This window comes from Symphalangus syndactylus, chromosome 13, assembly GCF_028878055.3.
Source record: "Symphalangus syndactylus isolate Jambi chromosome 13, NHGRI_mSymSyn1-v2.1_pri, whole genome shotgun sequence".
Taxonomy (NCBI): domain Eukaryota; kingdom Metazoa; phylum Chordata; class Mammalia; order Primates; family Hylobatidae; genus Symphalangus; species Symphalangus syndactylus.
The window spans coordinates 115,716,460-115,729,319 of record NC_072435.2 but is presented as its reverse complement, the minus strand read 5'-3'; the positions used below and the strand labels follow the sequence as shown (position 1 = coordinate 115,729,319).

The 12,860-nt window shown below is 40.8% G+C and overlaps 1 protein-coding gene and 1 non-coding gene across 4 annotated transcripts in view; both read right to left on the bottom strand.

The window, feature by feature from the left end:
- BICDL1 (BICD family like cargo adaptor 1) overlaps positions 1-12,860 on the bottom strand; it is a 113,392-nt gene that overhangs the window by 50,446 nt on the left and 50,086 nt on the right. The gene's annotated exons all lie outside the window — the stretch shown is intronic.
- LOC129461371 (small nucleolar RNA U13) lies at positions 284-385 on the bottom strand. The gene has a single exon (XR_008650519.1). It is a non-coding gene; the product is annotated as a small nucleolar RNA U13 (small nucleolar RNA).

Below are 12,860 nucleotides of genomic sequence, written 5' to 3'. Positions count from 1 at the left end.
GTTTAATAAGCCTTTCTGTGTGGCTAGATTTATCCTAGGTACTGGGTATGAAACAGAAAAGACAGATCTGGTACCATCTTAGATTTCAAGGATGTCAGAGCTGGGCCTTACCAAAATAAAAGAAAATCAGTTATGTGAACTCCTTCATTACACAGATGAGGAAACTGAGGCCCAGAGGAGATGCCTTGGTCACAGAGTGAGTGAGGGATAGGTAACCAAATGCGATGGGAAAAAATGGAAAAGCAAATCACAGGAAACAAGAACCTGTAATTTTTTTTTCCCACATCAGACAGGTAATGTGCTGACATTATAATAAGGTTTGAGGAAGACACACCTCAAACAAGTGTGAAAGCCCAATCATCATGTTTATGAACTACAAAAAGATCAAGGACCTGTAATTTTAACAACAACGCACTTGACAGTGAAAGGCTAAAGGAGAAGAAACTAAAACAAAACTTAGGCTTAGCAGAATCCAGATGTTTGCAAATATGGAGGTTGTATTATCTTAATAATCAGGAGAAATAAAGCCTAAGAGTTCAAGGCTACGGCAAGCTATGATCGTGCCTGCAAATAGCTACTGTACTCCAGCCTGGGCAACACAGTGAGACCTCTCCCTCTTTAAAAAAAAAAAAAAGGTGCCGGGCGCGGTGGCTCACGCTTGTAATCCCAGCACTTTGGGAGGCCGAGGCGGGCGGATCACGAGGTCAGGAGATCGAGACCACAGTGAAACCCCGTCTCTACTAAAAATACAAAAAATTAGCCGGGCGCCTGTAGTCCCAGCTACTCGGAGAGGCTGAGGCAGGAGAATGGCGTGAACCCGGGAGGCGGAGCTTGCAGTGAGCCGAGATTGCGCCACTGTACTCCAGCCTGGGCGACAGAGCGAGACTCCGTCTCAAAAAAAAAAAAAAAAGGTAAATTCGTAAGACATCAACATCTAGAGAGAAAGGTGAAAGAAAAAAAATTGTGTTGGTAACATCAAACAAAGATCAGGAATTTCAGTAATAATGAGGCTGGGGAGAGTGATATAATAATCACAACAAATTTCAGAAAGTGTAAGCTTAGAAAGATTGAGGGAGGAAAGGAGTCATTTGCTTTTTTTTTTTTATTTTTAAAAGACCTTCCATTTTGGAAATGTACAGTTTCATGTCCCTGTGAGAGATATAAAGTATAAGACACAATCTTCATTCTTAAGTAGCTGAAGATGAGATGAGCCCTTATGAAGCAGCCAATATAAAACACAGAATAAATATTTGTATAAACTGGCAGGTGATTTGAGAAGTACACAAATAAGGCAAAAATATAGTAATTATCTTAAGAATAAACAAAGTACATAGCTGTATGACCTTCAAAAATTATCTAACCACTCTATACCTCAGTTTCCTCATCTGAAAGATGGTGATTAAGTTATGCTAGCATTAGAATGCAATAATATATATGAAATGTTTAGCACAGGTTAAATATGTAACACACTATAGCTATATGTAATACACTATAGCTATAATTATTTATGATAAAGCGAAAATTCCAAATAGAATATTGGCTTTAGCTCAAAGGAAAACATGCAACTTGAGAGTTGAAACTTCAGAGATAATCTGGTTCAAAATCCTAATTTTGCAGGTGATGAAACTGAGGCACGGGTCAACAAAGTTAGGCCCATAAAGATACAATTTGCATGAAGGTTCCTGCCCAAGATCACAGAACTTTTTAGCTTCTGACTCCCATTTCAGTTTCTTTCCATTTCATTACCCCTTTTAAGTCAAAAACAAATAGATATTGGATGATTTCCAGGGATGACAAAAACTCATCCCCTGGAATGAGGATGGTCTGATGCCCCTAACAATTGTGAGGTAATGCCTGATAAAGTCAATGCTTTCCTGGTCATACTGTTTATAGGAGGCATGTATAAAAGCCACTACGTGCCATTTAGAAGGTATACATCCACTAGATAGGGGCATGTTTAATTTTGTTTCATTTGAACTAATGTCTAAATTAGAGCACAATAAAAGTTTTGTTATTATCCTTTCGCTCACTATCAGAAATGTAATCCCGCAGCATCAAAGACCAGCAACTCCAGCAGCACCAGCTTTAATTGAAAAAGAAAAAAAGGACAAATATTAATACTGCTTTTGTTTCTGGAAGAGGACTATTATTCAATGTCAGATCCCTACTGCTGGTTAATAAAACATTTCAGAAGTCAGAATAGATCTTTTAATTTTATTTTTAAATGTTCTATGAGGACTCATAATAAAACAGGTCCCAGATACTCCCAATACACTACACTGTACTCGTAATTGGAGCTTTTGATTCAGTCTTTTTTTCTTAACCAAAATGACACTATCTCCTATGTTAACCTGATGGCCTGGCACTTTGCACTAATTCCAACATGGATGGAACACTACTATGCTTTGAACTGGGGATACAGAAATAAATAAGACATAGTTTTTGTGGAAAACTCAAGGTCTAAAAATAATATAGTCTCTTCTCTATCAGTTACTGTACTGTGTGACCACAGGCAAACTGCTTAATTCTCTGTGTCTCAGGTTCTTCCCTTACATTTAGGAGAAAGTAGTACCTATCTCATAAGGTTGTATGACTGAAATAAATATATGTAAAGTGTTTGGAACAGTGTCTAGTACACAGTAGGCAGTACATGTGTTAGCTGTTGCCGTTACTGTATTCACCTTCATCATTATTATAAGCCAGCTCTAATAACCTGAAAGATCAACTCTGACTTTAGAGCTGATGTTTAAGTCACTGGCACAGAAAAGTCTAACAGATTAAATGTAAATAAGAGCAGACCTTAAAGAGCCTGAAGACACAGCTTAAGAAAATCTGGCACAGGGACTGATGGAGGATGGAGAGAAGGACATCCCTAACAGAGGCAGAGTTGTAGGGAGTTTAGGCACCTGCTTTCATCCACAAATGGTAGGTAGTAGTAACAGAGAGGACTTGAAAGGTCTTGCAGCTAAAGGGGGAGAGTGGATATGAAAATGCAGCCAAGCTAAAATAATTGCCACCCAGCTCAACTGAGGCACTGCATAGTTCCTAAGAACATGTCCACCTTGGAACAGGCTTCTGTTTCTTCAAGGGTGGAAATACTATGACTGTCTTGGGCTTCCTGGAATGTGAAATGTTTATTCACATCTTTCAAAAGGAGACTGCATGAAAATGCTTGGGAAAGAAATGGAGAACCTTTTTGTAATAAACAGGAAGGCTAGGGAAAGACAGGCAGTTGAAATGACATTCTACTCAGCAAACTTTAACTTAGAACAGGGATGGAAACGGGCTGGCGTGTACCCTGAGGAACCTTTCACTGGAGACAAGTGATGACACAGGGACACATTCAGGATTCTCTCAGGAAAGAGCAGTCATGTCTAATCCTAATAAAGAAAGAAAACTCTCTAGTGTTTTTAATACTTTTTAATACTTCCCCCGCCCCCCCAACCCCGCGGGTGGTGACCCGTTTTGGTCATATGGCTCACCAGGAGACTTCTTAGACCCAAAAAGAAGGTTACAAAGTTAAAATGTTCTTGTTTGGAACTGGAGAAGGGTTAGGGAAAAACTGCTTTCCAAACTGGTGGTCAATTTCTTCTTCCCACCACCATAAAAACAAGACTATTAATCACAGTATGGCTTTTTCTTCCCTGAACATGTCTTTTTGACTTTGTTCATGATATAGCCCCTTTTGGAATGTCTTTCCTCAAATTTTCACCTGATAAATTCTTAACCTTAACAGCCCAGCTCAGACATAACTTCCATATCGCCATTGTAAGATCCCCGGGTAAAATGACTACATTATTTGCAGTGCTGCAATACTCTTATTAGAGAACTTGGCACACACTCTGTTTACATGTCTGTTTTCTCTTAGACTGGAAAGGACTTAAGGGCAGAAATTATATCTCCTATTTATCTTTGCTTCCCTAATAAAGTACATGGCACATGGCAAGTATTCAAATGTGTACTGTATGAGATAAAATCTGAACACCTGAAGTCAGGGCTTCTTGCCAAAGTCAAGCTATGACTGTAGAAAACAGAAGTGGGATTAACTTTAAGCCCACAAATGCCCCTTTCGCAAGGTTCCACCAGGATCACCAGAGAATTAATGAGATAATTCCCTTTGATTTACATAGCTCAACCCCAGGAAAGGGCACTATTTCCTCCTATAGGTCATCTCCATGGCTCAAGTAGATTTACTTAGCCTTTGATGTAAATTACACATGACTGATCCATGGATTTGCTGCTCGGTGTTTCTACCTATACCCTCACCCTGCTTTTGCATGTGCAATCTTTTAATACTCAGAACTGACGACTATTTTCTCTGTTCCCTTTATAAATCTCACGAAAGTCTTTTCTTTTATAAAGTCATTCTCATTTGATAAGAGATGGATTTCAAATCCTTTTTTTTTGGAGCTTGTCATTAAATAGGCACGCCCCACAATATGTGTACACGGGAATAGGCTGTAAATTCAGACTTCCTTCATCCTGGAAGAGAAGCTCTTCTTCTGTTAGTCTGGGTTGAATTCAACAAACTAAATCCAAGGAAAAGGAAGATGAATATTATTTAGCATTTTCTAGGTGCAAGCACTGCTCTAGGTAACATATCTAGGCTACTTCATTTTATTTTAACAATGCTACAGGATGAGTATTGTTAACCCCATTTCATTGATAAAGAAACTGAAGCTAGCCGAGATTAGGTCACATAATTGAGGTCACTTAGCTAGTAAATGATGGAGCTAGGATTCAAATGTAGGTCTGACCCCAAAGCCAATGACAGTGCTACTACACCACCACACCCAAGGGAAAACACAGCCCTTGTGTCCACTTCTGGTTAGGTTTAGCAAAAAAATAGACACCAGACGGGCACTTCTTCCTGAATGCTTTGAGATCTCGTTTGTAATTTATCTCCAGCCCTCAGCCCTGACCTCCCTGACCTCTTCTCTGACTTAGGTTCTTGGTTTTTTGTTTTTTTTTTGAGGTGGAGTCTCGCTCTGTCGCCCAGACTGGAGTGCAGTGGCATGATCTCGGCTCACTGCAACCTTCGCCTCCCGGGTTCAAACGATTCTCCTGCCTCAGTCTCCTGAGTAGCTGGGATTACAGGCACCCACCACCAAACACATCTAATTTTTGTATTTTTAGTAGAGACAGGGTTTCATCATGTTGGCCAGGCTGGTCTCAAACTCCTGACCTCAGGTGACCCACCCCGCCTTGGCCTCCCAAAGTCCTGGGATTACAGACATGAGCCACCGCGCCCAGCCTGACTTAGGTTCTTATATCTAACTGCCTACTTACCACATCCACTTGGAACACTAATGTGTGTCACACTCAACATGTCCAAACCTGAACTCCTGACTTGAGGGCCTCCACCCAAACATGCTCCTCCTTGACTCTTCCCTTCTCAGGAGACGACAACTTCATTCTTAGGAGTTTTGGGCCCCAAACAGGAATCATCTTTGATTTTCCCCTCACACCCCACATCCAACCCATCCACATATCCTGTGGACTCTACTGTTGAAATATACCTCAGAGGACTATTGAGTATGAGATGAGCTGATATTTACAAAGCCATTGGAACAGTGCCTGGCATATAATAGGTGCTATATGAGATTTATTGAGTAAAATTAATATCCAGGATGCTATCACTTCTCCCCGCCTCCACTCTCCCATCCTAGTCCCAGCCAGCATCGCCACCCACCAAGACTACTGACTGCGGAGCCACCTACTTGGTCTCCCTGCTCCTACCCTTGCCCTCCTACAGCCTACTCTCTACAGCAGAGCAATTCTCAGAAACTCAGGTCAGACTATGTCACTGCTCAAAACCCTCTAGAAGCTTTCTTACTCAGAATAAAATATAATAAAGTCCTTACCATGTGACTTCTAAGATTCTACAGGATTCCTCCCTGCATCCCAATCTTATCTCAGATCTCCTCTTTTCTCCGCTGCATTCTCTTTGTTCCACTCATACTGGCCTACTTGCTGCCCTCAGACCTGCTGAGCAGACTCTTATTTCAAAATCTGTGCATATGATTCCCCTCTGCCTGGAACATGCTTTCCTCAGACATTCACGAGGCCTGTTCCTGCACTCCACTCGGGTCTCTTCTCAAATATCATCTTATCAGAGAGGCCTCCTTTGTTCACTCTAACCCTACCTGTGCCGACCTCCATTCCTCTCCTCTGTTTAATTTTTCTCTGTAGCGCTTATTACACCTGACAGATAGTTCTTTGTTAATCGAGCTATTGCACCCCCTCTCTGCCCTTGATGTAAGTTCCAAAAGGTCTGGGCCTTTGTTTTGTTTGTTGCCATAACCCCAGCACTCGGAAGTGGGCCAGGCACATAGCAGACAAATTTGAATACAGGGAAAACATGTCTATATTAACTCATTTTTGGCTTAAGGTTGTCTGTAACGGGGAACGAAACAGTCTGTAAAACCCCCATATTACATAACGAGTTCAGGTTTCAGCGGTAAAATTTAAATATTAAGAATTTTATATTTCAATCTTCCCTTTAGAGTAAAACTGATAGAAGAGGAATCATGTTGATTTTTGGCCCTTGCCCCTAACTATTATCAATAGTCACAAATTCTACATAATTAGATATAAAATCTTTCTTCTCCCTCTCAGTTTTACCTTATTTGTTATATCCACTTTATACAAACTATTCAACAAGAATTCAAACACAATGCTATTTCCTTACAGAAAAAAATTCATAGCAAGATTTGTTCTTAAAAGTATTTCCTGCTGGCTGGGAGCAGTGGCTCACACCTGTAATCTGAGCACTTTGGGAGGGTGAGACAGGTGGATGACTTGAGGTCAGGAGTTTGAGACCATCCTGGCCAACATGGCGAAACCCCTCCTCTACTAAAAATACAAAAATTAACCAAGTGTGGTGCACATGCCAGTAATCTAAGCTACTCGTGAGGCTGAGGCACAAGAATTGCTTGAAACTGGGAGACAGAGGTTGCAGTGAGCTGGGATCATGCCATTGCACTCCAGCCTGACCGACAGAGTGAGACTGTCTCCAAAAAAAAAAAAAAAAAGTATTTCCTATTAAATGTTCCAACATGGAAATATAGGGCCAGGTGCGGTGGCTCACACCTGTAATCCCAGCACTTTGGGAGGCTCAGGTAGGCAGATGGCTTGAGCTCAGGAGTTCAAGACTAGCCTGGGCAACGTGGTAAAACTCTGTCTCTATGAGAAATACAAAAAAATTAGCCGGGTGTGGTAGTGTATGCCTGTAGTCTCAGCTACTCAGGAGGCTGAGGTAGGAGGATGGCTTGAGCCTGGGAGGTGAAGGTTGCAGTGAGCCAAGATGGCGCAGCCTGGATGATAGAGCCAGACCTTGTCTCAAAAAAAAAAAAAAAAAAAAGAAAGAAAAGAAAAAGAAGGCTGGGCTCGGTGGCTCACGCTTGTTAATCCCAGCAATTTGGGAAGCCAAGATGGGCGGATCACCTGAGGTCAGGAGTTCAAGACCAGCCTGACCAACAGCGATTCTCTACTAAAAATACAAAAATTAGCCAGGCGTGGTGGTGCCTGTGATCCTAGCTACTCGATAGGCTGAGGCAGGAGAATGGCTTGAACCCAGGAGGCAGAGGCTGCAGTGAGCAGAAATTGCACCACTGCAGTCTAGCGTGGGTGACAGAACGAGACTCTCAGAAGAAAAAAAAAGAAAAGAAAAGAAAAAGAAATATGGAATAACAGAGTTTTGATTTTGGATATAGCGGCTAGGTAGTCTGGTAACATCCCAGTGGGACATTCTACCAGTAAAACTGGGTATTTGTTGATGAAAATGCTTCTTACATTTTGCCTTACTATAAGGTTCTGGACTGACTGACGGTTGCCATGGAAAGAGTAGTAATGCTAATATGGATTAGCCCCATAGGGTTTTACCACACTGGTTACAGAATTATTTTCTGTGAAGTCACTGAAAAGGTAATACGGTATGTGGGGCTAAGAAATTGGTGACACTCCCTGAAAGTGGGGGAGGGTAGAAGAGCCCAAACTCCTCCTCCAGGCCAGAATCCGTCCATTCCTTATCCTTATAATACCTACAGTTTGATAATCTAAGCTCTAGAGCCTCTTTAAATCCTACATCCTCCGTGAAGCCTTTTCTTTTTTTTTTTGTTTTTGTTTTTGTTTTTTGAGATGGAGTCTCACTCTGTCACCCAGGCTGGAGTGCAGTGGCGTGATCTTAGCTTACTGCAACCTCCGCCTCCCGGGTTCAAGCAATTCCTCTGCCTCAGCCTCCCGAGCAGCTGGGATTGCCGGCATGCACCACCACGCTCAGCTAATTTTTGTATTTTTAGTAGAGATAGGGTTTCACCATGTTGGTTAGGCTGGACTCGAACTCCTGACCTCATAATCCGCCCACCTTGGCCTCCCAAAGTGCTGGGATTACAGGCATGAACCACCGCACTTGGCCCATGAAGCCTTTTCTAATAAACTCCAGCTGTCAGTTCTTGTTTTCTTTTCTTTTTTTTTTGGAGACAGAGTCTCACTCTGTCGCCCAGGCTGAAGTGCAGTGGCACTATCTTGGCTCACTGCAACCTCCACCTCCCAGGTTCAAGCGATTCCCCTGCCTTAGCCTCATGAGTAGCTGGGACTATAGGCATGTGCCACCATGCCTGGCTAATTTTTGTATTTTTAGTACAGATGGGGTTTCACCGTGTTGGCCAGGCTGGTCTCAAACTCCTGACCTCAGGTAATCTGCCCGCCTCTGCCTCCCAAAGTGCTGGGTTTACATGTGTTAGTCACCGTGCCCGGCCTTGTTTTTGTCTTCTAATTCATATTTTTAAAAGTAGACTTCATATATTTTAAGAATCTAATGACAGTCTCTTGCATGGTTCTCTAGATGCAAGTGGAATTAACAACTGTACTGAGTACCCACCCTGAATCAGGCACCAGTGCCAACTGGTGTCACATGAACTATTTCATTAAATCCTCAAAATAATCCCTGTTAGACAGGTATTATTAACCTACTCTTTAGATGAGGAAACTGAACTTCAAAGAGGTTATGACTTTCCCAATACAGTAAGTTATCTCCCTAAAATTGGCCTTATTACTAGCATTAGACTCCTCAAAGAAAAGGGTTGCTCAACTTCTGCAACCTCTCCAGCATTCAGAAAAGTCTTGGCTCACAACAGTCAATCAATCAAAACATGATTTAAAGAAAAAAATCAACATAATGATTTAAAGAAAACCAACAATGAAAAAAATTCACTACATTTAATGTGAGCAGGTGGGATGGGAGAGACTTTTTAAAAAAGAAATCAAATCTATCAAGAGACTTCTAACAATGTCCACATACTATTTTGAAAAAAAAAAAAAATACAAACACTTATATAAAGCTCTATGAATGCATTGATGTTTGGTCATAATCAACTGTAAGACGTGTTATAAGTCATTTCTTATTACTGATTAATAAATCCTTTACTTCAAAAAATATCACTAAGAGCAAATTCAAAATGCTCACTATGTTTTCTCAGGTGGAAGGGAAAAGGTGTAGTTACGGCTAGCCCTTTGGGCAAACTGAAGGTAACAGAAGCATTTGAGCATGTGTCTTGGTGGAAAACAGGTTAGGAACCACTGCTTTAGGAATAAGTATTGGGACAGGGATCAGCTATTTTTGGACTCCATTCCCAACTGCTGCTGGCTCATTGGATGGATATGAGCAATGCATGAAGAATCTGGCCTCTGTCTACCCAGGGCTTCAAAACCATGGGACAAACTACCCACTTCCAGGTCACCTTCCGGGGCAATTAGACACTGCTTAATGTTCTGAGCAGGCATCTGTTTTCTTGTTTCTCTAGGATAGTGAGGGAGCAAGAGTAGTTTGCTCCCTGCCAAGTGAATTGGCTTGTGGAAATGAAACCAGTAGACTCTGAAGTTGATTAACTCAGTTGCCTACTTCTGAGAAGGATGGAAGGTCAAAGGATGAGTCTGTTAAAACAAACTCATATTTTAAAAAAGTAGGAATGTATTATGTAGACCAGGCTACAAAGAATGTCTTTATGATTTTAAACAAATATAGTTGCTTCTAAGTGAACATCACCGTCTCAGGAAGAGTTAGGAGATTAAAAGCATATCTCATTTGCTCAGCTATTAAATACATAATAAAAATCAATTTCCTACTTCTCCAAGGTGTTGGAAATTGATTAATGTCTGTGGAAGCTTTCAGGTATAAAGTTCTCTCTCACTGTTGAGCACTATTCTATTTAAACTCCTCTCTGCTTCCTTACTGTCAGTCAACTTCTTATGTCTATCTGGGATGCTAGGACGGAGAATATTAATGAACTGCACGTGGTCTTACAAGCCTGAAAATTCTCGGGAGCAGGGAAGCTTAAAAAGACAGAAATGAATATGTGAAACCTCCAGACCAAGGCTTATTTAAAGGCTAGAAAAATTATTTCAAGCAAAAAAGAACCAGTTCCAAATAACCTGTCTCCTCAGATCTCTAGGTGAGAGAGAAGGTGCTTTAGAAATCAAAATGAACATTTATTAATAAAACTAACATACCAGAGAAGAGCACAAATACAACAAAGGCAATAATTCCAAATAATGCTGTACCTATTTCATTCAACATATGATTACTGAACACCTACCACAGGCAAGACAACATGTTAGGCGCTGAGCAACTTGTAGTACTGCATTCATGCAGGACATGAAACCCAAGTGAAACAAATTAGGCGTCACACTTGCTAATGTAAAAGCAACAACACAGAAACACATATATTAAAACACTCAACTGATAGAACTTAAGTTCTGGAAAGTGAATCCTCAAAGCATACTGAATTAATTCCTTCATTATAGACTTGATTTTGGTAAACTTTCATATATGTCTGTGCAATAAGATTCACCAATAGTTGTTTGTTTGTTTTGTTTTTTGAGACAAAGTCTCGCTCTGTCTCCCAGGCTGCATGATCTCGGCTCACTGCAACCTCTGCCTTCTGGGTTCAAGTGATTCTTCTGTCTCAGCCTCCTGAGTAGCTGCGACTACAGGCGCATGCCACCATGCCTGGCTAATTTTTGTATTTTTAGTAGAGATGGGGTTTCACCATGTTGGCCAGGCTGGTCTTGAACTCCTGACCTCAGGTGATCCTCCCACCTCAGCCTTCCAGAGTGCTGGGATTACAGGCATGAGCCACTGTGCCTGGCCTAAGATTCACCAATAGTTCTAAGCTTTCCAGCCAATCAGCCATAATCACTATCTAAACCCGAAAGAACAGGCTTTAGACCAGATGAAAGAAATACAATTCCGGATAAAATTTAGAGAAGTCTAAACAAGTCTAACACTCCCAGCACAAGGAAATGGCTTACTGATTCTATAGCTTGTTTCCACAGACTGAACAAAGTATAGCTGGTTTACACTGCAGCAGAAAGAATTAAACTAGAATAAAGGCTATCCCATGGATAACTGAGTAAATTCATAAAAGTCTTGAAATCACCTTCCATGGTTACACCTTCCGATCCATTAATTTTACTGCTAGGAATCTATCCTTAGAAAATAATTGGAGAAGCTGTCAAAGATATATGTACCCAGTAATTCCCTAGGTGTATATCCCATAGTAATGTGTGCTTATGTGCACCAGACTGTATGTCCAAGACTGTTTATAGCAGCATTATTTGTTAATAGATAAAACCTATAAACCATCACCATTGAAACAGATCTGTTAATATTCATACAATGAAATATAATACACCAAAGCAAAAGAATTTACTAAGCTACATACATAAACATAAATTGTAAAAACTAAATGTTAAGTGAAAGAAGACAGAAAATAATTCACAATGTATGATTCCATTTATATAAAATTCCAGAAAGGCAAAACAAAATGGTATTATTTATGAACATATACTTAGCAGGTAAAACTCACTATAAAGCAAAGGAAAGGAATGATTATTATAAAAGTCAGGTTAGTGGTTCCTCTTGGGGGAAGAAGAGGTTGTGCTTATGGAGGGGAAATAGAGTTGTGCTGGCAACACTATTTATTAACCTGTGTGGTGGTTACATAGGTTTTTCTTTTATTATGACATTTCATTAATATGTATGTTTATGTTTTATACTCCTCTGTATAGAGCATGGTTTTTTGAAAAAAATTTCTTAAAAAAAGATTTTGACACAAGGGCATTTCTCAGAGCTCTATTTACAGTAAGTAGTTTAGCAGGGGTTTAAGAGCAGGGTTTTAGAGTCAGCTGCCTTTGATGTGAATCCCAGTTCAGCCACTGTTCACTATATGTGGTGACCTTAGGTGATAAATTTAGCATCTCCGAGCTTCATTTTTCTCATTTCAAAGAAATAAGACAAGGCTACATATCACATAGGGTTAACATGGGATCAAATGAGAGAAAGTGGTATCTTACACAATGCTTGGTACACAATCAGCAGTCAATACTTTTTCTCTATTTATTTATTTATTGAGATGGAGTCTCACTCTGTTACCCAGGCTGGAATGCGGTGGTGTGATCTTGGCTCACCGCCACCTCCACCTCCCGGGTTCCAGCAATTCTCCTGCCTCAGCCTCCCGAGTAGCTAGAATTACAGGCACGCACCACCACACCTGGCTAATTTTTGTATTTTTAGTAGAGATGGGGTTTTGCCATGTTGGCCAGGCTGGTCTTGAACTCCTGACCTCAAGTGATCCACCCACCTTGGCCTCCCAAAGTGCTGGGATTAGAGGCCTCAGCCACCATGCCCAGCCTCTCCTTTTATTCTTACTCTGGAGCAACAATTACAGAAACAACCTAAGTATCTTCTTTGTGCATAACACAATTATACTAAGAGCTATGGGGGAAAAACACACAGCAAGTGGAGCTAAGACAGACAATCATAAAAAATAAAAATTTAAAGGTTACATAAAACAGAGACT